This window comes from Chiloscyllium plagiosum, unplaced genomic scaffold (assembly GCF_037043375.1).
Source record: "Chiloscyllium plagiosum isolate Xiang-an unplaced genomic scaffold, Cpla_swu_hap1 HiC_scaffold_15, whole genome shotgun sequence".
NCBI classification, from domain to species: domain Eukaryota; kingdom Metazoa; phylum Chordata; class Chondrichthyes; order Orectolobiformes; family Hemiscylliidae; genus Chiloscyllium; species Chiloscyllium plagiosum.
Genome location: NW_028270153.1, coordinates 48,394,970 through 48,422,949, shown reverse-complemented (window position 1 = coordinate 48,422,949; position 27,980 = coordinate 48,394,970). Strand labels below are relative to the sequence as shown.

The following is a 27,980-nucleotide window of genomic DNA, read 5'->3' as shown; positions in this document are numbered from 1 at the left end:
CAGTCTTTGGATTGTGGGAAGTAAGTGGAGCACTTGGAGGAAACCCACGCAGACATGGGAGGAATGTGCAAACTGCAGACAGACAGTTGCCAGAGGGTGGAATTGAACCCAGATCCCTGGCACTGTGAGGCAGCAGTCCTAACCACTGAGCTATGCTGCATGAATAAATACCCTAATAATCAAACTTAATGCCTCCTACCTGTAATATGCAGATTCAGTCAGACAAATGTCTCATTTATCATTGGACGTCAGGTATTTGAAAGAAAAATGACAACATTTACTGTATTTCCTATTTAGATTGAACATATGGTGTAGAGATCAAAGAGTACATATCATAATGAAATTCTTATGCACTACAGAGATAGGGAAAATTCCATCAATACTCCAGCCCCAATCTCCATTTTGAATTACTTTCAAGAGTATGAAAATGTATTTAAAATAATTAAACTAGAGCAATGGAAGCAAAATAAAGTAGAAAACGTCAGAACTATCAAAAATACACCAATCTTATGGCTCTGGATCAGTTGCCTTATTTTAAAAAAATTGAGTTTGAGAATGAGATTCATTAGAAGTTTAAAAAAATTGAAAAAAAAAAAATCAAATAATGCATTAATCTACACCAGCTAAGTCCATGCACAGAAATCAAATGATAAAGATCAAGAAATTGTGTGGAGTGCAAGTAGTAACAATAAAAATCCAAGTTAATCATTAAAAGATGAAAACTAAGGATTAGTAGTTAGGTCGACCATGCCCTCATTCACCCTTATGTACGGAAAGCAGTGACTGAGCTGTTTGATTACTGCATGAATACCAAACCAAAAGGTTCAGCATTGAGACACTAGTCACTCAAAAGGAGTTTAGCTTGTTGTTTATATGCCAGACACCAGAATCCTATGCAACTCCTCAACTTAGGAATTCTGCTACTAAGGGACAATAGGTGCAGGAGTAGGCCATTCAGCCCTTCGAGCCAGCACAACCATTCATTATGATCATGGTTGATCATCCTCAATCAGTATCCTGTTCCTGCCTTATCCCTATAACCCTTGATTCCATTTTAAGAATTCTATTCATTTCTTTCTTGAAAGTATCCAGAGACTGGGCCTCCACTGCCTTCTGGGGTAGAGTATACCATATGTCCACCACTAACTGGGCGAAGAAGTTTCTCTTCTATTCTAATCTAAATGGCCTATACCTTATTTTTAAACTGTGTCCTCTGGTTCTGGACTCACCCATCAGTGGAAACATGCTTCCTACCTCCAGAGTGCCCAATCTTTTAATAATCTTATACATCTCAATCATATCCCCTCGCACCCTTCTAAACTCAAGTGTATACAAGCCCAGTCGCTTCAATCTTTCAGCATATAATAGTCCCACCAATCCCGGAATTAACCTAGTGAACCTATGCTGCACTCTCTCAATAGCCAGACTGTCCTTCCTCAAATTTGGAGACCAAAACTGCGCACAATACTCCAGGTGCGGTCTCACCAGGGCCCTGTATAGCTGCAGAAGGACCTCTTTGTTCCTTTACTCAACTGCTCTTATGAAGGCCAGCATGCCATTAGCTTTCTTCACCGCCTGCTGTACCTGGATGCTTGCTTTCATTGACTGATGTACAAGAATACCTAGATCTCGTTGTACTTGCCTTTTACCAAACTTGACTCCAATTAGATAGCAATCTGCCTTCCTATTCTTTCCAAAGTGGATAACCACACATTTATCCACATTAAACTGTATGTGCTATGCATCCGTCCACTCACCTAGCCTGTCCAAGTCACCCTGTATTCTCATAACAACCTTCTCACACTTCACCCAGCTTTGAGTCATCAGCAAATTTGCTAATATTACTTTTAATGCCTTCATCTATATCATTAAATGTATATTGTAAACAGTTGTGGTCCCAGCATCAAGCCTTGTGGTACCCCACTGGTCATCACCTGCCATTCTGAAAGGGATCCATTTATCCCTACTCTTTGCTTCCTGTCAGCCAGCCAATTTTCAATCCAAGTCAGTATTTTGCCCCCAATACCATGTGCCCTACTTTTGCTCACTAATCTCTGATATGAGTCTTTATCAAAGGCTTTATAAAAGCCCAGATACACTACATCCACTGGCTCTCCCTCGTCCATCTTCATAGTTACATCCTCAAAAAATTCCAGAAGTCAAGCATGATTTCCCCTTTGTAAATCCATGCTGACTCTGACTTATTCTGTTACTGTGATCCAAATTAGTCATAATTTCATCTTTTATAATTGACCCCAGCATCTTTCCCACCACTGATGCCAGGCTAACCAGTCTATAATTTCCTGTTTTCTCTCTTCTTCTTTTCTTGAAAAGTTGGACATTAGCTACCCTCCGATCTGCAGGAATTGATCTGGAACCTATAGAACATTGGAAAAGGATTACCAACACGTCCACTATTTCTCGAGCCACCTCCTTATCACCCTGGATGTTTGAAGCACTACCTACCGTGCAGAGACTGGAAATTGCACATTGAGATGGCTTATCAAACCAGCCTAGCAAGCAAGGCATCCTTGAGTCAGAGGGACTGTTTTTCTTATTGAACATCCCGACTTGCCCTAGACAAGATGGTGCTGGCAAGTTATCTTCGTGAACCACTGCAGTCACATCTATCATAGCTCAAGTGACTTGCCATTTCAGCAGGCAGGTAATTCTCAAATAACATGGTGTGCGTGTGGAATTAGAGATCAACTTGAACAGAGAAGGATAGCAGACTTCCACCCCTAAAAAGGACAGTGAACCAGAAGATTTTTTTAAAAGTGTTAACATATTAATCATTAGACTGGTTTTTGCATTTTTCAAAATCTAGTTGGAATTCCAATTTCACCATCTTTCAAGATGGAATTCAAAGTCATGTCCTCAACATTAGCCTGGGGCACTGCATTACTGGCCCAGTGAAATTACCACTACAGTGCATCCTTCTCTCTAACGGTCTAAAATGAACTGTACTACCATTTTTACTTAACATAGTACATAAACTACAACAGCTTTGCTAGTTATCCTACAATATGTGAACTCTCAATTTCAACTGTAGTTTGCAAAGAGACATTTTTGATTATTGTTTACAATTAAAACTGGCTAGACAATCTAATGACATGCCAATTGTCATACGAAACTGTTTAAAAATAATCTCATTAAGGAGAAAGAGAGTCTGTTAACTCAAATGGCTGGACAGTTGTTGTGGCGTGTAGTGTAGAGTGATGACAATATAGCATGGGTTCAATTCCTGAACCATTCAAGATTACCATGAAAGTTACACCCTCTCACCAGAGATGGTGTAATCCTCAGATTAGCCAGTCATCTCAGACCACAGAAGGGCCTTATGGTCAACTAAGAGATTGAAAACTTTAAGAGACTAACATTCTAGTAACTGGAAAGAATAGCACAATTGATCATTTAACTAGTCATGTTATTATTGTCAATACCAAAATATGGTGAATGTGAATTATTCAAACTGACTAGAACAAGCGCTTGCCAGAGTGATAGGAGACTCAATCACAAAGAGAAGCAAAACTCTGGCTCACTGTTATAGTGATAAACAAAGTACTTGAGCTCAGTGCATAGAAATGCACCACTACATTTGCCTGCTTGTACAGCTATGTCAATAATGAAAGCCAAAGTCTGTGAGAAGATTTGTAGCTCGGGTGCTCGTTGTTGTGGTTCTGTTCGCCGAGCTGGGAATTTGTGTTGCAGACGTTTCGTCCCCTGTCTAGGTGACATCCTCAGTGCTTGGGAGCCTCTTGTGAAGCACTTCTGTGATCTTTCCTCCGGCATTTATAGTGGTTTGAATCTGCTGCTTCCAGTTGTCAGTTCCAGCATATCATTCAGGAATAAGTTTTACTCAAAAATTACTTTTTCTCTAATTTTTGTTGATCTTCTCAACACCTTGGCTCATGTAACCTTAGATGTTAACCTCCATGACACAAGGAGCATTACAGTGAAATAGGATTCTCTTCATCTGACATCCACATTCACTCATCTGGGGCTACTGGATTCATAATGGAAATTGGAGACTATTTTTCCATCACCTACAATGGGATGTAGGAATGGTATTGCCATGCAAAATAGCTGATGCCAAAACCACATGAGTAGAGCCATACCAAGCTCACGAAAGTCAATTACAAGAAGCACCAAAGACAAAATTTGTTAAATAGACATTGATTTAATTGAGAAAACACTAGAGCCGGTTTCATTAAATTTGTTTCAAACTGATGTTAGACAGCTTGAAAATCAAGTTTGCTAAATACATTTGAAATGAAGAGCTAAGAACAGTATTAATCAGAAACAAAACAAATTACCACACCACATCAACTAATGCTGGATAATACAACTATGCATTGCTTTCTGCTGTTTTCAGGTTGCCTTTTCCAGGTGATAACAATGCCTCACCTTCACAGGTATACATTTTTGCTGTAATATTACTTCTTGGTTCTGGAATTTAATTCTGCTAAAACATATCTTTCTCCATTACACTGCTTCAAAATATCTCAAAACTTGTACTTTTGCTGTAATCTGTAAACAATACTGTCACAAATCTAACAAAAGTTCCGAACAAATTCAAATTCAATACTTCAATGTTTGTACCATCACAAACATAAAGCTATAGTGGCCAAGCCTACAGGTGTTTTAAGCAGTTAGCCAGCTTGTTTCCCAGGGTATGATGTGAGTATTACAACATTCATTAGAGTCTATCATTTACAAGATACATAGAACCTACAAGAAAACAGTTAGAATTGTGCCTGCTGCAAATCAACTTTGCATCGTACAGATACAGAAAAAAAAACCTTTCCATCACAGATTTGGAAAAATGTTTCAAAATACCTTCCTCAGCGGAAGATATCTTATGCTCTTATTTAGAGGTGTGCGAAAAGGAATTAAACTGAAATTACATCAAAACACTGACTTAAAGTCCCCAAAAGATGTCCATGGGGGTCACTGCATCCCATATAAAAGCCCAAAGAAATTCCAGTTTAGCCTTTCACTATTTGCAAAAATAAACATTTAGGTGACAAACTGTCAAGTAATATAGGTTAATGATCGATCTTTCAGTGCTGCAGTCAAACATTTGTATGAAAGCCCTTTAAATCTGTTCGCATTCAACACTAGTTCTTGTTCAAAAACCACTTCAAAACGTAATGCCAGAGAAGACAGACACTAATTAGGAATAATTGGTAAATGCGTATTCTCTAGGAATTCAGAGTGCTGACCTTTATTGTCAATTCGAAGAAATGACCGACGACAAGTTTCAAGACTAGGCATTTCTTTGAATTCTTTTGGAAAACTAAATATTTTGAGGCACCAACTTCCATTAGAACAAATGAAATTATGACTTTTATGCAAGTGATATGCCCTCAAGTGACAGATTGCCAGTACTGCGGTAATAAAATTCTGAATTATTCTATTGGTATAGTCCTTGCAACAATTTTGAATGAGCTAACATTATATAAATGTATAATTATAAGTGAACCAGGTCTTCAATTCCACATCATGACATGTGTAATGCAGTGGTCCACGTCAAGCATGCCAGTAACTCTATGGGTAACATTAGCATCTATTTTTACAGAACAGTCATTCTGCCTATAGCAACATGCTTTTCTTAACACACCGATTATTCTATATTACATGAAAATGGAGTACAGGGGAAGGATGGTTGTGGTTCTGGGATGGGGGGGGGCCCCCCAAGGGAAGAGATGGCTGAGAGATAGAAAAGGACAAAGACTGACCATTTTACACATCAAATGCAACCCCCAAGGGCACCCTCTGGTTTCATATTTGTGTAAGCTGCTCATTTCAAAGGCAGTCAATTTATAATTGCCAATTATTCATTTATGGGCACTGACTATGTCAGCATTTTCTGCCCATCCTAATTGTCCTCAAGGCATTCTGTGAAGTGTAGGGGCTACCACAGAAGATACTGGGTGCAAGTGATAATTTTTACTCAAAAGTTTGCTTGGAAATAAGTAAAATACCTCAACGTCTTCAGATTCAAACCCTTGTATTTTCCTCAAAGCTACACAAAAAACAATTGTTTATTGGAGTATACTGAGCACTTACATGGCTCAATAATACGCCAACATTCATTTCAGAAGCAGCCAATCAACTGATAATTTGATGCTTCGAAACAGTAAACATAATGATCTTAAGATAGTCAAAAGATACACAAACATTTAAGTATCAAAGGACATACCCAGCTTGTAATTACTTATATAGTGGGAGAATTCTGTTTAGATACCAAAGCACTCTGTAACCAAATTTAAGTATCTGAACTGACAGTCTGTTATTACACTAAGTCCACATATAAGGCTATGGTTCTCGCTGTGTTCCTGAAAAGTGCAGCTAAGTGAAATCCCATTTTCCCTAAATAAAAAGCTTAGCTTGGTTTTAACAAGCTTTCTCAAAAATAATGAAAACATCATCCTTGTAAGTTGAAATAGTTTACATCAATATGTCCCAATTAGCTCATGAAATGAAAATACTAAAATATTACTTAACCTTTATACATAATGACTTGAAAGGACCAAAAGTATGGTTGCAAAACAAAAACTGCTGGAAAATCTCAGCAGGTCTGGCTGCATCTATGGAGAGAAAGCAGAGTTAACACTTTAGGACCAGTGGCACTTCCTTAGAATTGATGGTGCTGAAAAATGTATTGCTGGAAAAGTGCAGCAGGTCAGGCAGCATCCAAGGAGCAGGAGATCAAAAAGAATGGCTTATGCACAAAACGTCGATTCTCCTGCTCCTTGGATGCTGCCTGACCTGCTGCGCTTTTCCAGCAACACATTTTTCAGCTCTGATCTCCAGTCCTCACTTTCTCCTTAGAATTGATGGCATCTAGGAAAAGGATGTGTGCATATGCTTGTGCGTGTGCATGCACGTGCGAACAATAGATGGAGATAGAGACAAAGACAGAAACAGTTGGACAGACACAACAAGTGCATACAGAGACCAGCCGAGGACAATCACGAGCTGCGAATGGGGACCATTAGCTGACAATGGGCTATGTGATGACAAGGCCTAATGTGTGGGTGTGGGGTGGAAAGGAAGGTGTGCAAGCCTTAAAATTGTTCAACTCAATATTAACTCCAGAAGGTTTCATGGCTCCCAAGTGGAAAAGGATGTGCTGTTCTTCCAGCTTGCACTGCTTCTCTGGAGCATTACAGCAAGCCTGAGACAGAGATGCTGACCAGAGTGGATGCTGAATTGGCTCCACCCCTTCGCCTTCACCTTATCTTCGACATAAAAATCATCTTTTTTCCTAGATACCATCTGGTCTGAGGAAGGGTCACTGTACCAGAAACATTAACTCAGCGTTCACTCCACAGATGCTACCAGACCTGCTGAGATGTTCCAGCACTTTCTGATTTTGTTTCAAGATTTCCAACATCTGCAGTTCTTTCAGGTTTTTGCTATGGTTACTAAAATTTTGACAACAAAGAGGATGGATAAAAATTGAAGTTTTTAAAAAAAGGATTAAAAGGAGGCTACAAAGCAACATTGCCAGGTTAAATGAGTGGTAAAGATGAGGCAAATGGAGCATAATGTGGGGAAACATGAAAATTCTTCTTTTTCTTATTCCTACTAATGATCAAAATGGTCAGAGATTGCAGAGCTGAGTGTGCAATATGGGTGGCCTCATGCATGAATCATAGAAAGTTACTATGCAAGTAAAGTAAATAACTTTATTGCAAAACAAATTGAATACACAAGTAGGAATTATGCTTCAACTATACAAGGCATTGATGAGATCAAATAGTGTACAGTATACAGTACTGGTCTCCTTAAGGAAAGGATAAATATGTGGGAAACATTTGGAAGGTTTACTAGACGAATTCCTCGAATGGATAGGTTGTCTCAGGAGGAAAGATTTGACTGTCTATGCTTCCATATGTTGGGAGTGATGACATGACTGAAATAGAAAATACTAAGAGTGCTTGATCAGATGTACAAGAAGAAAAGATGTTTACTGTTGAGAGATTCTAGAACTCAGCTCAGTTTCCAAATAAAGGATGACCCATTTAGAGTCAGAGATGTACAGCATGGAAACAGACCCTTCGGTTCAACCTGTCCATGCCGACCAGATATCCCAACCCAATCTAGTCCCACCTGCCAGCATTTGGCCCATATCTCTCCAAACCCTTCCTATTCATATACCCATCCAAATGCCTCTCAAATGTTGCAACTGTACCAGCCTCCACCACATCCTCTGGCAGCTCATTCCATACACGTACCACCCTCTGCTGAAAAAGTTGCCCCTTAGGTCTCTTTTATATCTTTCCCCTCTCACCTGAAACCTCTAGTTCTGGACTCCCCGACCATAGAGAAAAGACTTTGTCTATTTATCCTATGCATGCCCCTCATAATTTGGTAAACCTCTATAAGGTCACCACTCAGCCTCCAACACTCCAGGGAAAACAGCCATAGCCTGTTCAGCCTCTCCCTATAGCTCAGATCCTCCAACCCTGGCAACATCCTTGTGAATCTTTTCTGAACCCTTTTAAGTATCACAACATCTTTCCGATAGGAAGGAGACCAGAATTGCATGCAATATTCCAACAGTGGCCGAACCAAAGTCCTGTACATCCGCAACATGACCTCCCAACTCCTGTACTCAATACTCTGACCAGTAAAGGAAAGCATACCAAACACCTTCTCCACTATCCTATCTACCAGTGACTCCACTTTCAAGGAGCTATGAACCTGCACTCCAAGGTCTCTTTGTTCAGCAACACTCCCTAGGACCTTACCATTAAGCATATAAATCCTGCTAAGATTTGCTTTCCCAAAATGCAGCACCTCGCATTTATCTGAATTAAACTCCATCTGCCACTTCTCAGCCCATTGGCCCATCTGGTCCAGATCCTGTTGTAATCTGAGGTAACCCCCTTCGCTGTCCACTACACCTCCAATTTTGGTGTCATCTGCAAACTTACTAACTGTACCTCTTATGCTTGCATCCAAATCATTTATGTAAATGACAAAAAGTAGAGGGCTCAGCACTGATCCTTGTGGCATTCCACTGGTCACAGGCCTCCAGTCTGAAAAACAACCCTCCAACACCACGCTCTGTCTTCTACCTTTGAGCCAGTTCTGTATCCAAATGGCTAGTTCTCCCTGTATTCCATGAGATCTAACCTTGCTCATCAGTCTCCCGTGGGGAACCTTGTCGAACGCCTTACTGAAGTTCATACAGATCACATCTACTGCTATGCCCTCATCAATCTTCTTTGTTACTTCTTCAAAAAACTCAATCAAGTTTGAGACACATGATTTCCCCACGCATAAAGCCTTGTTGACTAGCCCGAATAAGTCCTTGCCTTTCTAAATACATGTACATCCTGTCCCTCAGGATACCCTCCAACAACCTGCCCACCACCGAGGACAGGCTCACCGGTCTATAGTTCCCTGGCTTGTCTTTACCGCCCTTCTTAAACAGTGGCACCACGTTTGCCAACCTCTAGTGTTCCGGCACCTCACCTGTGACTATCGATGATACAAATATCTCAGCAAAAGGCCCAGCAATCACTTCTCTCGCTTCCCAAAGAGTTCTTGTGTACACCTGATCAGGTCCTGGGGATTTATCCACCTTTAACCATTTCAAGACATCCAGCATTTCGTCCTCTGTAATCTGGACACTTTGCAAGATGTCACCATCTATTTCCCTGCAGTCTATATCTTCCGTATCCTTTTCCACAGTAAATACTGATGCAAAATATTCATTTAGTATGTCCCCATTTTCTGTGGCTCCACACAAAGGCCGCCTTGCTGATCTTCGAGGGGCCCTATTCTCTCCCTAGTTACCCTTTTGTCCTCAATATATTTGTAAAACCCCTTTGGATTCTCCTTAATTCTATTTGCCAAAGCTATCTCATGTCCCCATTTTGCCCTCCTGATTTCCCTCTTAAGTATACTCCTATTTCCTTTATACTCTAAGGATTCACTCGATCTATCCTGTCTGTACCTGACATATGCTTCCTTCTTTTTCTTAAACAAACCCTCAATTTCTTTAGTCATCCAGCATTCCCTATACCTGCCAGCCTTCCCTTTCACCCCGACAGGAGTATACTTTCTTTAAAAGCAGAGGATGACAATTTTCCCCACTCAAATGCAAACCCTAATTTTTTTCCCCCCCTCAAACATGGTGGAAGCAGAGAGCTTTTTTTTAAAAAACAAAAAGCAGAAGTAGATAGACTTAGGATAAATAAAGGGCTCAAAAGTTACCAGGGATATCAGATCTACATTAATGAATGGCAGACTTGATTTGAGGGGCAGAGTGGCCTGATTCTATTCCTATGTGACAGCGAGTCAATGAATGGGAAAGGCCACTCCAAAATGGTGAACAACTGATCCAACCCTACCAGCATAAAACAATTTTAAAATTAAGTATATGGCATTAAACAAGAACAGAGGCCATTTTAATTGGCCAACAGTAAAAAGGAAATAACAAACTGAGTCAATGTTAAATGAAGGCTTACAGCACGTGCAAAAGACATTTGGAGAAGTGATGCAGACAATAAACTACAGAGTTTCAACAATCATACCTGCTTGTAGCACAGGTGATGCTTGTATCAGTATTTTATGGAAACATTCGATATCAATGCCCATCTTTTGAAGACAGCAAGGGTCAGAAAATGTGAATACAAAAGTGTGTCTTAAGCACCACTCAATATGATGTAATATGGACTTGGTGCAGGGAACAGCTTTGGACCTTCGAGGAGTAAGACCTAACATTAAAGATTGAGGGGGAAAGATCTCAATAACTACATCCATCAAACCCAGTTAATATGTATCACAGTGATTATGCCTGGTTTTTCTCTACCATACTAGAGCAAGCAGACCCTGCAGATCCTGACCAAGAAAAACAATGGCAGAAGCAAATCTACCACATGTATCTTTTAGCTGATCTATGATTAGGATTGATCGTAAAGTCCTACGACTACATTTTTGAGAAAGTATGACAAAACTTTCTCTTAAAATGTTCAACAGTCCTCGGCTCAAATACTCCATTTACAGTTTTCACCCTGAGTGTGTCGCTGAATTGGCATTATTTGGTAAAATGGCAGCACTGTTTGTCCCCAACACTCAGCACTCGCACAAATCAGCAGCAACCAAAACCTTGCTGGACGCTGTTTGACATAAACAGGATCCTCTTTCTAAATAAAGAAAAACAGGTTTTCCTGGCAGCTTTGAAAACCAAGGAAGTTTATGCTGACGTTGCTACCAGCTGTGACACTCATGTGCCAGAGACCAGTGACATCAGCAGCTCCTTACAAAAATCAGTTGTTTTAATATTCAAAACAAGTGGCTGGCAGTGTAATTGCTCCAAGCTTTATCAGTCATTTAAACAGCTATTATATCAAATGGAAGTAAGACCTGTTTAAAGCCACACTCCAGAATTTAACATTGACAGCTCATTCAAAAACCATCTGATTTTTATTACTAGTGAACATTACCTCGCGGAGGGAAGTCATCAATCTTTTTGTCAAATGACAGATTTGCTTTTTAAAAAAAAGAACAAAAAAAATGCGAACAAGGGTGTGGTGTGGTTTCAAGTGACAGATAGGATTTAAAAGCTTCGCATACAAAATGTTTGTACCAATAAGATATTATGGATGCTCGTTTGGTAAACAGATCAAGATGATGAAACTCAAAAGGTTTCTTGAAATTTTAAAAAAACAAAATCATTTATAACATTTAATTCAGAGAAAAGTGCAGTGCCTCAGCAGTGAAGTGCTTCAGGAGGATAGCTTGCAAAAGCACTTAATTTTTTTTCCGCTGGAGGAGTCAAGGTTGGGGGTGGGGGGGATAATTGGGCAAGTTACTCATGAAGAAGTAGTCAACCCCTTTTTTCTACCTCACCAAGTAATTTCTGGGTGAGAAGTTCCATTGAGATCTCAAATCCACCAATCAAGACTTATGGCGATCATACAACAGCCATTCCAGGGACTCAACTCACCACCTTCCTGATTATCTGCCTTCTCGCAGTCGAGGGGGGTGGCTGGGTAACCATGAAAACTCAGATGTCAAAAGTTGTGGTGCTGGAAAAACACAGCCAGTCAGGCAGCATCTGAGTAGCGAAAGAGTTGACGTTTCAAGCATAAGCTCTTCAGAAATGTGGGGGGTGCCCAGGGGGCTGAGAGATGAATGGGAAGGGGGTGGGGAGAAGAGGTAGCTAGGAATGCGATAGGTAGATCAAGTTGGGGGGGTGTTAGTGATAGGGTTGAGCACATGGGTGGGAAGGAAAATGGACAGATAGGACAGACACTTATTGACTTTGATCTCCTGCATCTGTAATCCTCACCTTCTCTTCCATGAAGGCTGTCAGGTATTTGGAAGGGGGGGGGGGGGGGGAAAGAGAAAGGGCACGGCATATTTATAGAAATCAAAATGGGTCAACCGGCCTCTGAACGCCAACACCCTGCCCTCGCCTCTAAGCGACCAATCCCTCTGAAAATCCTTTTCCTCAACCTTCACCCCAAGATACAGAAGAAAGAAAAACACTTACCTTGTCACCGTTGCTTTCTCAGGCCAAGGCTTTAACTGACTGTCTTTAACACCCAAAAGCTACAGGCCTCCAATTGGTATCCCAACTTGCCAGAAACTTGTAGCCAGTGTTGAGGCCTGCAATAAACTTGCTAAAGCTCGCTAATCAACTCAAGCTGATTGGAATTCAATTGATCGTCCCTCAACATTTCCCAGAAAAGGCAAACATCATGGTCATAAGGAGTCAGAGAACTACAGCACTGAAAAACATTCTTTGGCCATTCTGTCCAAGCCAGTCAAAAATCAACCACCCAATTATTCTAATATCATTTTCTGGCACTTAGCCTGTAGCCTCATATGCCTTGGCAATGCAAGGACACATCTAACTACTAAAGAGGGGTTTCTGCCTCATCCAGCATTGCAGATTCCCACCACCTTTAGTGGAATTTTTTTTTCTCTCACATCTCCTCTAAACGTTTGGCCCTGTACCTCAAAGCTATGCCCCCTGGCCACTGGTCCCACAAGAAGAAAATGTTTCTTCCCATCTTCCCTTCCTACGCCCCTCAAATTTTATTCATCTCAATCATGTCCTTCTCAGTCTCCTCTGTTGCAAGGAAAACAACCGCTGTCTGTCCAATCTCACTAACTTTTTATTGTATGATGCCATTTGTACACAATAAAGTGTACAAATGTGTTTTACACTTTTCCCATATTATCACTTCCCCTCTTCACTGATTTTAAACCTAAATAAATTATCCATTAGACTAGTGAGTAATAAAGTAAAAACCTCCATGGTCTTACCAGACCATAGGGCTGTTCTTTCATGACATACACAGGCAGAGGCAACAAGTGGTGGTTTAACAAGACAGGCACCATTTCTCAGCCGAGGGAACTGGCTGGAAGTGTCAAGTCCCGAGGGTAATCCCAACCAAAAACTGAACCCAGTCTGTTCACGTTACTCTATGCTGCAAACCAGCCATCCAGCCAACCAGTGTCTATGGAGAAAACATAACATCTCAGATGTGGGTTCACTTGAAACATGCCCACTCAGGACACGGATTATAGATTAGATTCCCTAGTGTGGAAACAGGCCCTTTGGCCCAACAAGTCACACTGACCTTCTGAAAAGTAACCCACCCAGACCCATTTCCCTCTGACTAATGCACCTAACACTATATGCAATTTAGCACGGCCAATTCACCTGACCTGCACATCTTTGGACTGTGGGAAGAAACCCACGCAGACAGTGGGAGAATGTGCAAACTCCACACAGACGGTCGCTAGAGGCTGGAATCGAACCTGGGACCCTGTGAGGCAGCAGTGCTAATCACTGAGCCACCTCTGAGGGATATCAATTTTCTGATTCTAAAATTTTCTAATTCTATTTGTTTTGCAACTGAAAACATCTGCATTAAGTTTACATTTATTTTCTCACAAGAGATCACAACAAGACTGTCAACAAGAAATCAGGTAAATCCATCTACTGTCTAAATACCTTGGTTACTTGCATGGTGAGTGAACACTATTGTAGCGCATGAAGCACAAGTTACCAGGCTGTATACATCATCAAGGATATTGGCATATATAGAGAGTAGAAGCAACTGATAAGACAAGCAAGGCTTACATATTTTGAAGATTAACGTGTGTTGAACATAACCTACATTCATGTATACAGTGGTCTTGACTGAAATGAAGTACCACTTTTAAAAAAGGGCTGTCACATAAGGCCTTATTCTGCTTACAATGGTAGTACATTTTAACAGATGAGTCACGGCCAGATCTTCCAGGTGAAGGACAATGCCACAGGGGAAGCAACATATAATCGTGAACCAACAAGAGGTTTTTGTTCAGCAGGACAGCAAGACAGCTTTGTCCACACCAAAAAGCAAACTAATGCAGAATATGAAAGGAACAGTAAGCCTGCGCAGGATGTGCAAGATCAGTAAAATGAAAACACAGATGCTGGATCATCAATCTTGACAAAAATTAGATGAAATAGTCACGATGTAAATGATTCTGGGACTTAGACAAATAAATAAAGGCCTATAGAAAATAACTACAAATAAAGTTAATTTCTCAAAATTGCTAGAAATAAAATCTTTTGATACTTTATTTAAGTAGAACACTTTTTTGTGCTTCCCAAATAATGGCAAAGGTACAGGGAGAAACACCACAATGACTCAAAGGCCATTGCTACATCTGTTTAAATTGGTCTTGCATGTCTCCATACAGATTTGAAAAACTGCCGAAATGAAAACCCACAGGTCTTCAAGATCATAGCTACAAAATCATTTTCCTCCATTTGAAACAAGCTATTGGGTTCAAATTAACAAAAACAGATCGTGTCCAACGTTAATTGAAAATTTTAGTTAAAAAAATTCTTGCAAGCCAGCTCCTAGGTTGTACCACTAAATCACGCCTTAATCTGCTACCACTGCAGAATTTCTGCAAAAATAACCTAAGCTTGCAAACAGACTCAAGAATAAGTGCCCAAATCCAAATTGTATAACCACCAGAGGTGTTTTATTGACATCCTTTCTTATGAAACCTTTCAAACTTCGCCATTTGGCAAAATTCTTTTAGTGTGAAACTTTAGACAATGACAGCAACAACTATGAGAGTTCCTTGAATTTGTTTTTAAAAAGTGGATAGTTCTGTTCCTTCCTACCCAAGTTAAGCTTGCCATACACTGTTCAAAAAATAAACCAAATTGTTTTATGGCAATTGGTAATTGGGGCTGCATCTGTGGTTATATTTTCTAGTTTAGTAATATGATGCAATACTTAAAGCAAATATATCAATTCTGACTTCTTTCAGGTTTAAAAAACCTTTTCTAAAAATGTTTAGAACAGTGCAACTAGAATGTGGCAATATTGAACAAGTTTATTTGCATAAGTAACGACTTACATTGAAAGAAAGATTCTCCCAATACACTGCAGTGCTGTTACTGCTAAATTGTTGCAATGATAAAAATCATATGACCAATTAACTTGAGCTGTAAACATGTCAAATAGTTCCTTTTAAAGAAATACTCACCAATGTTTCACTGGACTTTGTATCAGGTCATGAAATCAGTATGCAATATGACTACAAAAGATGTGTAACCTACTGCTCACTAATTATTTAGTTACTGAAGAAAGAAATTATAATTTTAGTCAAATTAAAAAATTGGATCAATGGTAGCAGTCCTCTTTCAGCTCAAGTCCTCTGGATGGCTGACTGAGCTCCAGTACACCTGCCTACACAACAAGTTCGAACACCTCATGCCAAATGAACTCTGGACTGAACTGCAGAAAAACAATGCTGCTCCTTCATCAAACACAATCTTTTATTTTAAAAAAAACAGGGGTAGCCTACAATGCAAAGTCAGCATGCTACATGTACTTCTCCATCTGACAGAGCACTGTGATGGCTTCAACACACACAGCAATGATTTGCTGTACTATGAATGATATTTGAAAACTCAAGCAGCAGAAATGAGGGGATTCCCACAATTGTGTGGGGATAGGTAGGCAGCTCAAATGTTTCAGAAAGGAAAGCCTTTCAAATCCAGACCATCGAGAGTGTACAAGTATATAAATTATAGAGAAGGTGGTGCATGGCGCAGTGGTACTGTCCCCATCTGAGCCTGAAAATCTGGGCTCAAATCCCAACTGCTCTAGAGGTATGTCATAACATCACTGAACAGGTTGATTAGAAAACATTTACTGAGTGTAGGGAGTGTTAAGTAACATAGTAAAGAAATTGCATCATGAAACCTGAAAATGATTAAGTAAGGTACTACAGAGAATGGAGCAAACACCCAAATATGACGTTTTAGAAACCGAGTGAATTTAAGGTTCTTATGCTGAGCAGTCATTTTAATTTTTTTTAAGTGAAATCTAGATGAGTTTCCAAATTCCTGCCACAACTTCAAAACCAAAATGGCATAAAAATGTATCATGCAATATGTTCATCTGCTTCAAAAATTCCTTTGTCTATTTGTTTGAAAGAAATGGTTAAACTGCTTACAATTTTTCTCAAAAGTGTTAATAATACACAGCATAATATCCAGTCTCAAAAAAATGAATATTCTGAAGGATTCAGTGCACTCAATTATGCTAGATGAGCTATAGAACAGCTCTCCACTTGAGTGGTTAATAAAAAGGGATTTGACTAATCAAATTCACAATTTCCCAACAGAAAAGATTTTAAATGATTCAGTTTAACAAAGTAATTTCAAATTATCAAGAGTTGACTGCACATCTAATTGTAAATATTGAGCCAATTTTAATGGGTTAAAACAAGAAGTCAGTTGCAAAAAAAAAATTGTTTCCCTGGCATTTTATCAAACATTCTTTTCTCAACTCATTTATCACTACTTTCTGTAAAAATCGGCTGATTACTCACCTGCTGGCTGAGCTAGTTTTTCCATGAGACTAAATGAATTGCAATAAAGGGACAATTAACCAAAGTGTTCAGCAATGGGATTGGCTGATGGAAAGAAAAAGTTACATATAGAGTTTCCACCCTGACAGTGACCATTAACAACTGGTTATTTGGCTTCCAAATTGTTATGGCTTAATTCAACTGCAGATTCAGCATGCATGTATGCAAAATAAATCACTAGCTAATAAATCACATGTGAACTCTGCCTCATCTGTCGCATCCTTTCGGGCAGCAACCAATTTGGAGTTTTCACAAGACCCTCAACTAAAATTAACTAACTCAGTGTAGAAACTGTATCATTTAATACTACTGCAGACAAATTCAACATGAGCCATTAGAAATTGAATTTTACTTTCAACAAATACAGTATAAATAGGAGGAATTGGAAAGAGAAGTCCAAATGAAGGACAGAGAATGCAATCAATTCTCAAGCAGAAGCATAAAATGCATAAATTTAAAAACAGCACTCAATTATTCCAGTACTATTCCACTTAAAAGATTTTGCGAGTTTGAAACATTGAAGTGTAGAATTTAAATCTGCTTTCCATTCTTACATTGTTGGAAGGGTTAAGTTTTTCCAAGACTGCACCAATTACCAAGAGTTCAAATTCCACAAGGAATTTTAACTAATTTTTGGTAAAGAAAAAAAACTCGCTAAATAGATGCCATAAAAGATTGTTGTAAAATCTTAATTACTTCATTACAGTCTTCCAGAGATGGAAATCTCATGCTTGGACCTAGTTTGGCATTGATGTTAATTTTGGGCCCAGACCAAAATGGTTGACATGCAACTTTGCATCAAAGTGGTCTTAGCAAGGCAAGTGACCAGCTAAAATCATCACTTGCTCAAAGAACAAGAATTGGGCAATTCCAGCCTTGCCAATTCCCAAGAATATAAAAAGGTCATGTTTCTACCAAGAAAGGATATACATGAACTTTTCCAATTGCTGAAAATAATCTGGGCTGGCACCAATACTGCACAATTCTCTCAGAGAGATAGGAACTAGCCCATTGTTCGGTATGGTAGAATACTCCAGTTAAGTGCCCAAACAAAAAAGGACCAACATGCACCAAGGAGTATTTAGCAATAGACCTACATTAAATACAATCCCAAAAGTTAAGAACAAGATATATGATATCAATTTGTTTCACACATGGACACAAGCACTGAAAATACAGCATAATCTGTTTGGTATTAAAGACTAAAGCCCATTAATAATTCCCAATGGTCATCCTAAGGAAATTAAAGACAAATTAAAATAAAATGGAGGATTGACTTATTTCACTCAGTTGTAAGACTAGTCATGTCTTAAACAAGATACACTGCATTCTGCTGACTTTAAGCATTCAGGCTTCAAACTTCCTGGTATTCTAGCTTCCTAAGAAGGAGTGAAGTGCAAAGTCACTTCTGCTGGTACATCATGTAACAGTATATCAGAAATCTCGACTGAATCTAGAAATCTCCTGAAACTGTATCCATTGTTTTTGCTGACTCTTCAGCTGTTAATGGCTGCAATTTACAGAAGCATCATATAGTGTCAGTAGCTCACAGAAGTACACTTTGTTGATTATATAAATCCTCAGAACCCTTCTCACTGGCTTCAGCAATCATCTCAAAACTGGCATGCTGCGTACAGAAGCCAGAAACATAAGTAGCATCACCACACTGGAGAACTTCGGTAAGCACGACTGCAACCATTACTGCATGCAGACAGTTTGAAGAAAGGTTGGTCAACACAAAACCAAACCTTTTAAAATTAATTTACAGGATGTGGGTGTTGCTGGCTGGGCCAGCATTTATTGCTCATCTCTAATTGAGAATCAACTACTTTGCTGTGGGTCAGGAGTCACATGTAGATCAGAGCAGGTATGGATGGGCTTAGTGAACCAGATGGGTTTTCCTGACAATCGACAATTATTTCATGGTCACCATTAGACTCTTCATGCCAGATTTGATTTTTTTTTTAATTGAATTCAAATGCCACCATCCGCTGTGGCAGGATTTGAACTCACGTCCCCAGAACATTACCTGGGTCTTTACCTTAATTAATTAAAACTGTACCAAAGAACAAGTGTTAGATCTTTTTTAAAAACCAACCTCATAACTAGCCTTGCAAATCAACCCACTGATCAGAACTAAGATGTAAACTCAGTCAGTTGAACATGTTACATGTCTGCATACAAGTTATTGGGACAAGGGGAAAGAAGGAAATAAAATAAATACCTTTCTGTATTTCAAAAGCACACTTCCTTGTAAATTAAAGCCAAATTGGCATGAATGCAGATATACAGGCTAGGCCTGACTGATTATAATCACCAAACGCAGGAGAGAAAACAGTATTTATTGCGTTTTAAACCTTTATAAATCAGACTCACCAGTTTCAACTCTGGATTCAAATTCAATTTCTGTCAATATTCAGGGAGGAGTTAACTTCAGCTGTGTGTCCATGAATATTTCCTAAACAGGCACCAATTACCTTTCAAATCAAAAAAATACACACGACTGGTTAGACAGGTGCCACACCCTCATGCAACATATTATAATGAGAAAGTGCATCCATAAAATGTGCTACATCTAGGTTAGTGCGTTTGCACCAATGATAAACATGTGAATCATTGCACTGATTACACATTGCAACATGCAAGCATTACATTTATTCAAAGTCTAATATTCAAAGCAATAAAATGAAGAAAATTCTGAATGTTTGACCAAAATAAAATGAGTTACCCAATCATGCTATTGGTCATTTCACAACTCACCAGAAAATTAAGAGCTCTTGGTAATCTTCAACTATTATCCTCATTGATATATAAAATTAAGTGCACTCATGTATTCTATATTTGCAACAATTCTGATGCACACAAATAAAATGTACGAGATACTTAGCCACATAAACCAACACCGGCTCAAAATAAATTCTCAATGTGCACAGCCAGCATTGGTGATGGTAATGGTGACAGTGATGGCAATTGCATGAGCAGGTGTATAGCTGAGATACATGCCTCTCTTCCAAAATGAATTTGGGAGGAATACTCATTCAAGCAAGGCATTAGAGAATTATTAATAGCATTCTTGAAATTGCAACCTAACAAAGTACATGCATCAACACCTTAAGGGGGAAAAAGAAGAAAACGAGGGAATTTACTTCTCTTGTTATACTGGTCAGATTTTCAATATTGTGCAAGTTATCAAAAATCTCAGTATTGCTCAACTCCCATCATGCTGACACATATTAGAAGGAGCAAGATTCTACACCCTAGAAGAACTTCTAAAAACATTTTTGCATCTAAGCTACCTTGATTTAGCCTTGCAAAAGTAACTCCCACCTAAAACTCTCAATGAAAACCACATGCACAATATGATCCCATTATGATCAATACTGTCAGGTATCAGCAAGCTAGACTGTAGACAGCATCCCAACCAACTGCACTTCTCTACCCACCACACGAGTAAAAAACTTGTCTATTTCATGCTTGCCCCTCACAATGATTCCTCACTCCTGTCCTAGTTAAATGCCAAAGGATCCAAGACATCACATTGTTGTGTTTTTGTTGCAAAGAGTTCCTTACTGAATCTTAGAACGGGGACCAAATTTAGTAGCCATTTTTTTTGGTATCACATCATGTGGAAGTTTCACCTGGTGGCTCAATAATTCAATAGTATTTTGATTTTCAAACGGCATTATTGTTCACACTATCACTATAAACATTTAGACTGCATTGTGAAATTCAGACAAATTAGCCAAAAAAAGAGAAAAAAATCCATCCACAAAACTAACTCCCAAAGTTGTTAGTTTTAAGTTTTTTTCCAGATCTAACATTCCCATTTTGCTAAGTTCTGTTTCTTCAGATTATAAGCCTATTCTGCTTGTTTCATATTGAAGACAATGCATAAAATAAATTAAAAACTGCAATGATTTGTTCTGTGCAAATCTTGCTGAGTTCAGTACTGCCTTTGCACAAATGCCACGATAATTTGTTTCAGAATACAATTTGAGCCATTTTGTTCACTGTTCTTCCTTCAACCACACAACTGAACATATTACAATAATTGCATCAATAATGGAGCAATTCTCCACCTCAATCTCAAACAAATCCCTATAGCCCCAACTATAATCTGGTTACTCCCAATTCTTAACAGGAGGTTGAAGATAGCTCAGGATATTAAAGAGTAAAAGCGTACTAATAATGATATACTGTATCATTTTATGATAGTCAACTATTAACAAGGCCAATAGTGTAGCACAAATCCTATACTTGCATTATGACTGAGCTGTGGCCCTTGTGTGCTAGATATTCAAAAATCACATCTGGTGGGGAGATGGGAAAAGAGAAAGAGGAATCACACCCTGGCCATAAGTAGCTTGAGCCCAATATTTCAGTTCCAGTGGTTTTGATACAGCACAAATGTAAAGCGGTCCTATAACCTTTTTCTTCTTGTTAAGACTTTGCTGCCTATGAACCAATAAAGATTGGCACTCCCACAACAGTACCAGCATGTGTCACAAATCAATGCAATCTGAAAGAGACCATAAAGATGCAAAAGTAGAGAAACAGAATTTAGCCCATCGAGTCTACTCTGCCATTCAATGAGATCGTGGCTGATCTGATAATCAACCCCACTTTTCTCATTATTCCTATCAGCCTATCTCAGCCTTGAATGTACTTAATAACCCAACCACTTCAGCCCTCTATAGTAAATAACTCTACAGATTCGTTACCATTTTGTGCCCAGTATAACTCAAAGTTTTTACAATTTTGCAACATACCCCAAACAATACATCCTCTCAGTGACAAACACCTCATTGAAAAAGCTGACTGGTAGGATATACATCAAAGGCCAGATACGTTTTTCTAAAAAACATTTTTCAAGTGGTTCAACCTTGAAAAAAAATACTGTCACTCCTTCTTACATTGTAACCAAATCTAACAGTTTTAAAAGGCAGAGCAATTAGTAGAGATAACTGCTTAAGAACAGCTTAAACTTTCATATTTTTAAAAGTTACCTCCCAAATATGTACAGTGATTAAACTACTTTGACTGTTAAATCTCCAACCATTTGTGATTCTGCTGAATGTAGGGTCCAAATTACCAAGGCGCACACAAGTTTAATACTGGTTAAGAATGCATTGAACAAAGAACAGAATTAACAGTGAACATAGCAGCTTAATATGCTCTTGTACCAAATTTGCATTCAGCACAAGTTATTAGGGATGGGCAACAAATGCTGGCCTTGACAGAGATTCCAACATACCATGGAAACAAAATTAGAAACTTGTTAAATGGACAACACCTACACATGTCCACAAATTATTTTTCACACATAGAAGTAAATTACTATACAGGTATTACAGATATACTGCCCTATCAGGTGTAATGCTATTGAGCACTATCCAATAACTTAAATTTATACGGATTGAATGAGCTTATATGAAGTCAATGAGTTTATTCAGACAGAGAAGATGACTTATCATTCAATACCCTGGATATCATAAGTCTGTTTCTCAACTGATGTGGTAGGAATGCAGCAATCAGCTTCCTTAAGGGAAAGAATTAACCAGGGTCACAACTCCAGACTGTGACCCAACTATTCCTCCTCTTACTACACTTTTATGAACATCAGGAGAGGATGGAATCTTTTAAAAAAAAATTAAGCTTCATTGTAATATACTCCATGATGAAATAGTTTGCCAGTATTGATGCACAAGCTTTCATAGTAGATAACAATCATTAAGTGAGTTGCCAGAATGAACAGAGCTTATGGGACTCTTACTCCGTTGTGAGCAAGTAAACACATTGAGGTCAGGACACAGCACAAAAACTAATTTCAGAATAATATCTGAGAACAAGCTTGAATTGTTGATTCACTGTAAACTTAAAAAAAAACTTAGTTCTCTTGCTCATTTAAGAATATTGAAATCTAAAAAAAATCTATCATGGAAAAAAGCTCTTTAAAAAGAACTGGCTAGAATGCTTATCATTTCCTAGGAAATTATTACTGTCTTTGCAGGAAGGTCTCACTCTACCCATCATAATCACCATTAATATATCCTCATCAAGGTTTCTAACTGTTACGAAAAAGGATTATAGCTTTTGTATATAGCGCATACTGATTGTAAAAATATTACAAAGCTGCAAAGAGAATCCAATCTGAGGGAGCAAGCTATTACACATAGGCAGAAAAAAAAATGTTATAAATGTTACAATATTTGAAAGTGAAGATCAAAGGATAGGAGAGGAAGTTGCTATCAAGGCAGTAAGGGAAGTTTAAGTAACCTAAAGCTACCATGCCAGCTTTATTCAGTTGTGATGCAAACGGATGAGATTTTGCAATACTTAAAAAAGGTTCAAAAATATTAGCATTTACTGGTTTAGTGATATTTAATTTGAGAAAAAAAAAAGTCTCCTGACATCTGCTACAACACTGTGGTCACATCTGCAGCTTTACTGCTCATATCTACACAAAAGAAAAGTGATGATATTCAAACGGAGGAAATACACTAAATCTGTTTGATGTAGAATATGTACACAGCTCATTTTGGTTCTCTTTTATATATTGTACAATAAAATGGTAGATATGGAGCTATAGATTTATGATGACACAAGAAGTTTACTTCGCAGACGGTTTTATATTAAACACTTAGGTGGCTGCTCATGGGAGGCTTGTTTGAGGCTTTTGTTTGACCAGTTCCTTTTTTGAACCAAGTGATGATGATTGCACTATAAGCCCTTAGCATTTCACGTTTCGATATTATCATTTGTATGATAGAAGAATTCAAAATGGGTTAAGTTTGTACTGCTGGTGCTTACTAATAAACATCACTGGTACTACTGCAGGACAGGATACAATGGTGTTATTTAAATTAGCTTTTTAAAAGTTCTTTCATGGGAGATGGGTATTGCTGGCAAGACTAACATTTGTTGCCTGAGGCAAATTGCATTTCTGAAGATGGCATCATTCATGAGAGGTGGGGAAATATAATGGTCACTGGACATAAAAACTACTACACATTTCAACTGAAAAAAAAATTGGATGCTTAAATAAAACTACACCACTGACTAACCTTTTCTATTTATTTTTAGTTGCTCTCTATTCTTAAAACTCCCCATTTGCAAGTAACTGCATCACAGAGGATTTAGATATCATGTTTTGTTTGATTAAGTTTTACTGGAAATATTTCACCCATTTCCAGGAACTTGTTTCAAAAGGGAGCGAAGCATAAATAAAACTTCAGCTCACCAATTTTAGTTTGCCAATTTTTCATCACAATCCATTCCTCCCTTCTGAAAGCATCAATTTCTTTTGGGGTCTGGGGCATTCACTAACAACTTTTTGAAGTACTATAGTTCAGTAAAATCCCGCTCCTCGCCCAACACCCATAAAATGTATACCTTCCACTGAGGATCATTGGACATCATCAGAAATAAAAAAAAACTTGAATTTCCCTCCTTAATCCAAGGACGCAGAGGGCAATTAAGCACTTTTATAGTCACCTTGTTTTTGCCTGTACTGAATTAGCTGATCCCAGCCAATTCAGCACATACACAAACAAGTGTCTAATAGAATAAAGAACCTCAATGAAAATTCTGAAAACCAAATTAGATCAGAATGGCTTAATCCCAACTCTGTTTGGCACAATTATACAGTAGCTTTATCAAATGAGCTATTGGGAGGAGTATCCACTATTGCTATTGAATATTTTAAGTACTGGATGGCATGTATCACACTCCTTTTCTTAAAATGGCAAGATGGAATTAGAATGACTCTTAAAACTACATGCAATTCACACTTGTTTGTACTATATAGGTAACCTGCAGAGAATCTGGCACACTCCTGTTCACCTTCAAAACATTCTACCACCCATTGCAACTTCTTAGGGGAGAAAGTCATAAGCAAAATTGAACATTTGCATTTTATTGCACATTAGAGGAGAATTTCTTTAAAAAACATTTTAAGCAATTAGTTTAATGGGCTCTTGTTCAACCTGTATGGAGTTTACACAAATCATTTTACCTAATACAATAATAGGTGGGTGGGGTTTCTTCTTGTCTGTGATATAAATTTCCTATTGTTTTATCCACAAAAAATTAGAAGCACAGTAGTTACACAGCAGAAGCTCAACCACCCAAATCTTCTGAGTTTAACATTACAGGCATATTGCACTCACTGCACATTTATCAGTTGCTCTTTCAATCTGCTGGCAGCTAAAATACTAAATGGACACATTTTTTGAAAAAGTTATTAAAGCAAAAATCAACTGGAACACATAGTACAAGGTGAACTAGCACAAAGTAATAACATATCACAACCATGCACCAACTTCTTATAGACATAGTGCTACACAACATGATCTAGGGCTGTTAAAAGATAATAGTCTAGGTCTCTAATTTAAGGAACTGTTTAAGTCCAACAACCCGATGTGGTACAGGATATGTGTTATACAAATATCAATGCAATCTATATCCAGTAAAGACTTTGTACATTTATTGAAAATTTAGATAAGTCATCAAGGTCACAATCCACAAGCCCAACAGGCAGTCCGACATGCCTAATGCAAAGGACAGATGTGGCTTTTAGTTTAACGGCACAACACAAGAGGCTGCCTGTATATCAAAATCAGCTCTGAAAGGAAGGGTGGGAAACAGCCACTAGCCTAGTAACCGCTTCTACTTATACAAAGCAACCCACTAAATAATAGCATGCACAAATCAGGCAATTCAGAAATTTCTTTCTTGTATAATAAAATATGAAAATCAAGGTGTCAGACAGAAAGCATTTACTTTCAAACACAATCCTTTAATCAGGTTGCACAACTTTTTTCTTCATTTATAAGCAAATCATCCTCAAATAAAAGAACTGCACTTTAACAAGCAGTAAAATTGATTCCACACATTCCTGACTCTTTTACAAGTCTCACCTTCAACAAAAGCTGATTGCTGTTTCAAAGTATTTGCTACAAGGCATTACAAAATCAACTGTACTTGGATACAGTAACAAAACCCAGACTGAAAAAGAGCATATAAAACCACACAACAGAAAGCAAACTTTGCTTACCATACTGAACTGCATTCTGCTTTATGACTCAGATCATTTTAGGAGCTTTAATTTCTCAATTGTAAAATAGTACTTCTCAGCAGAACACCAGGAATTTATATTTACACTGAACTTGTAAGAAGCGAACATAAAAAACACAAAAAGAGTTGGATCTTTGCTGTGCAACCATACGTAGCTGACATAAGATTAAAAGTTGTTCTGCTATATTTCATCTAAAAAAAACCCATCTCAAATTGCAAAGCTTTGAACAATGCAAAAGGATCACAGTTAAACAAAGATTAGTGGCCAACTGAATTTCATTCTGAACTGCCAAAAAGAGCCAACATTTCAATTCCCCACCATATACAAGGTTCAGGTTTTTCCAGGGTTTCTGAAACAATAGTGCTGCTGTGATCATTATTCTGCCTGTGGAGGATCTCAGTTTCAACATTATGATAAACAAATGCAGAACTTCCTTGATCAATGAATCATACTGGAAAAAGTCAGCAACTTTAGAGTTGGGGTGGTGGCAAGGAAGAGAATTTATGACTATCTGAAATATTTCCCCCCTTCCCCGAAATACAGTTGAGAATGAATACAATACATAACATGCTTGCTTATAAAATCCTGTTGCCTTCTGTATGTAGCCTAACGAAGCATTACTATCAGAAACTAAGTGCCCAAGAACTTCCTCTACACATGTTGAAAAGGGGATATACAGAAATGTTAAGTCATTAAAAAAAGGAAATGGAAAAGCTATACCATTTTAGGGACAAAAGGCTTTACCATTTTTGTGTTACACATGACTGAATCCACAAGATAAAGACTGTTTTTCACTTCCTGGTACACTTTCTCACTGCACAATTATGATTATTTAAAATCCTTACAGCTGCTCGCATCCAATTTATTTTTAACTAATAGTACTGCAAGATATCACATTTAAAGTTCCTTTGATTATGTTTAAATGAGATTTTAAATTGACATAACTCCTTGAAGAACTGGTATGCAACAGAGTGCTGATCAAAAGCTGAAGTTTATATATTGCAAAACCTTAACCAAGCATTAAGTAGCCAAAGGTCCTTTTAAATCACCAAACAGCTCATTTTCATTCATGGAATCACTGAAATAATCCTAGGAATTATATTCTCTATATTTAAACACCAAATTATCTGGTCCAAGTCATTTTAGTTTGATATGAAGATAGAAGTATATAGCCTAAATATGTAAAATTTGAACATAAAACCATTGAATGCCATTTGGGTTATTTGATAGCTCTTTCATCTGTACTGCATGTGTGCAGTCAGCAATCAAGTACAGTTTTGAAATCTCAACCCACTATTCCTAAAACAAACATTTCAATTAAACACATCAAGCAAGCCAATTGCAAAAAGTACACAAAAAAAGTCAACCTTGAGACATTTTCAAAAACATTCAGTCCCTGAAGGAGAGCCAACCAGCTGCCACTGACCTTTGTTAAAAAGACTAAAAGTTCCAATCAAGGTTGCAGAGACAAAAGTAAGAAAAAATAAATAAATGCAACTTATTTGCAACTTTTCTAGTCTCTCATTTCAGGTAAGTTTGATCAAGTACTTTATTCCTTGTTTGTCCAGCAGTCCTGGTTTCAAATCAGTCAATTAGTAACTAACTATTAGCACAATTCACAACATAGCCCTTTGGTTTAAGGTGAAATGTGTTCTGAAATAACCTATTAGTTCTGTGCTTGAAGTAAGTTTTTTTTGAAAATAATAATTTCTATTATTATGAAAATGTAAATACTTTTTGTTTCTATTCCCCAGTATTGAATCGGACAAGTACAAATTACAATTCAAAAGGTATCTTCCATCATGCATTGTTTTAAACAAGTTAATTACAGAACTGAAAATAAAACTAAATGAAAAAGTTATTTCAATGGTTTAACATTCTAAAGCAGAGTTTCTATTCTTACAAGGCAACCAAGAATGAACAAAAGAAATATGGAGACTTTTTTTTGCAACATACAAGTATTTGGCAATAAGTTACA

The 27,980-nt window shown here is 38.0% G+C and overlaps 1 protein-coding gene across 6 annotated transcripts in view; it reads right to left on the bottom strand.

The window, feature by feature from the left end:
- The window catches only part of znf217 (zinc finger protein 217), a 76,486-nt gene that overhangs the window by 46,951 nt on the left and 1,555 nt on the right, over positions 1 to 27,980 (bottom strand). For 4 of the 6 annotated variants that reach the window (XM_087994940.1, XM_087994944.1, XM_043710233.2 and 1 more), the window contains exon 2: positions 19,303 to 19,403. The exons of the other annotated variants lie outside the window; for them this stretch is intronic. The gene's annotated coding sequence lies outside the window, so the exon portion shown is untranslated. The remainder of the gene's footprint in view (positions 1 to 19,302; positions 19,404 to 27,980) is intronic. 6 annotated transcript variants of the gene reach the window in all.